The sequence below is a fragment of the Trachemys scripta genome, chromosome 4 (assembly GCF_013100865.1).
Source record: "Trachemys scripta elegans isolate TJP31775 chromosome 4, CAS_Tse_1.0, whole genome shotgun sequence".
In the NCBI taxonomy this organism is placed as follows: domain Eukaryota; kingdom Metazoa; phylum Chordata; order Testudines; family Emydidae; genus Trachemys; species Trachemys scripta.
The window spans coordinates 18,842,201-18,845,071 of NC_048301.1; positions in this window are offsets into that span (position 1 = coordinate 18,842,201).

Here is a 2,871-nt window from a genome sequence, read left to right on the forward strand (position 1 = left end):
GGGGCTGCCTGAGAGACTGGTCCTTGTTCCATCCAGATCTCCCCCCTCCCTTTGCAAAGGAAGGGGAAGGAACAAGAGACAAATCCTGGCCTGTGGGTGGTGGCCTGCAGAGAGGTTCCCCCAAAGACTGCCAGCTGGAGGGAGAAGAGGGGGTAAGCAAAGGACAGTGGGACCCAGGGAGCTCCCCCCCCCCGCTTTAATCCATTGGCATTTGCAAAGCATGTTCATGAGGTTTTGGGGACTCTGTAAAAGTTCAAGTATTATTACCCCAGTGCACAACAGAAGTATTATTTTTGCTTTTGTTCTTAGATATGTGCTTTACTGCTTTAAAAACACATAACAGCAATTATAGGGTTAATTATTGGAGGCACATGTTAAAATACAATGGGCCAACTTCATCTCTGCTACAATTCCTTGACTTCAATTGTAGAATTACATCAGTGATGTATCTGGCCGCAGGGTCTGCTGTTCCTACTGGCTGAAGTCACTGAGGGTAGGTCTACACTACCCGGTAGTTCGGCGGCAAGCAAATCGAACTTCTGGGTTCAACTTATCGCGTCTTGTCTGGACGAGATAAGTCGAACCCGGAAGTGCTTGCCGTCAACTGCGGTACTCCAGCTCGGCGAGAGGAGTACCGCGAAGTTGACGGGGGAGCCTGCCTGCCGCGTCTGGAACCAGGTAAGTTCGAACTAAGGTACTTCGAACTTCAGCTACATTATTCACATAGCTGAAGTTGCGTACCTTAGTTCGAATTGCGGGGTTAGTGTAGACCTGCCCTGAGAATAGTTACTGTGCTTACAGTGAAACACGTGTGTGTAAATGTTTGAAGGATCAGGACTTTAAAGTGCCTGGGAACTGACAAAAGCTGATACACTGCTGTGACTAATATTCTCACTTGAACCTGTGTCTAATTAAAGGGACACCGCCAGATTAAAAACCATATCTTAAACACAAAAAATTCTTACCTGTTTTGAGAATGATCGGGTGTAAAAACACAATGGTTAATTAAAATCAGCCATAACATGCTTTCCCCAGATCATCTGTATAACACAGGCCCCAAACCCAATAGACTAAAGGTATTACTTTGGTCAGACAGCAGACTGCCTTTCAATTTATGTTTTAACTAAAATAAAGAATAAATAAGTAGATGCAGAAAATAAATTAAGATGGTTCTGAGCACAATAAAGTTAAATGTATGAATTTAATATGAAATTATGAGAATTCATCAGGAATAATAAAGCCTAAAGAATCTATTATAAAGTAATCAAAGTCAAAGTGGCAGGCTTAACTAATTGAATGCAATGAAGATTTTTTTTTAAAAAAAAAATTAGTATTGAAATTATGGCTCTTTCAATACAGAGCCTAGTTAAATGGTTTATGTGACAGTTAAAGCAACATTAATTTAGAAGTTAGAACTGCAAAATAGTTAGAAATGCTTATTTGAATTGCATAAATGTCAGCTATTCAAAATCCTTTCACCATGTAATGATAAACACAGACAATCTCGCTTCTTACACACATGTGAATATGTAGGTAGACACCCTAATACACTCTCAACCTCAGGCATGTGTGCTTAATGATTTAAGGTCTGAACGAAAGTCCATTGATATCAATAGAAAGACTCTTTTTGACTTCAGTGGGAATTGGATCAGGCCCTTAAAGTTGCTATCTGATTTTGTAATTCACAATTGGGTGAAACTATAGATAATATTCTCTGGGTGAGATCTTCACCCATTGTTGGTCTACCTCTGCTCCCATTGAAATCAATGATAAAGCTCTCATGTTCAATATACAACTCATCTTTTAGCTTATGGTTGTTTCTATCATTTGGTTAAACTACCATAAATATACAGAAAATTCTTTAGTGTTATAATTCTTAGTCCAGTGCTCCAAACAATTGTTTCAGCATATGAGAAGCTGACGATTTAATGTAGTGTTGCAGGTCTTGAATAATTTAAACAACCTTTGCTACTTTCTGCATATATTTTTCTGTCACTCTGTAGATAGAACAGTTAGAACGCAGAGAATTGGGCTCAAAATGTAGAGAATTTCGAAGGTTGATGATCACTTATTGATTTAAAATTGTATTCTGGTACCTAGAGCATAATTAGTTAGTGCACTACAAGTTCACATAATATAGTCAAGACCCTGTGTAGCCTGGAACACAATGACACCAGATTAAATGGCAAGAACTTGAACCCCTAAAATGTACAGTAATGTGAATGCAGTGTTGTAACCATGTAGATCCCAGGATTCTAGGAAGACAAGGTAGGTGAGGTAATAGCTTTTGTTGGGCCAACTTATCTTGGTGAGAGACAAGCTTTTGAGCTCACACAGAGCTCTTCTTCAGATCTGTGTAAGCTTGTCTCTCTCACCAACAGAAGTTGGTCCAATAAAAGATATTACCTCATCCACCTTGTCTTTGTAATGCTAACTTATTCTATTCTATGAAATTCCTTTCATTCCCATGTCAGTGGGACTCGGTGACTGCACATAGGGTGTAAAGTTACTTACTCCTGGGGAAATTCTGCACCAAAAAATTAAAAATTCTGAGCACAATATTTTAAAATTCTGTAAAATTCTGCATATATTATTTGTCAAAATAACACAATATAATCATTCTGTGTTCAATTATTGTGGTAACTTATTTAAACTACAATATAGTGGATGGAGAATGGGAGTGAGGAGCATTGTAAGAAATCCCCAAATCTCCTTTGTCTAATAGTAATGTAGCTAGGTTTGACCCTTTATTTCTAGTTATTAGTCAACAAATATATGCAGCCATATGCTCAGTGTTACATCATAGGTAACTGAAGAGCAAATGAGGGCTGGGGAATTAAACTTACAATTTATATTGGCTACTGACCATCT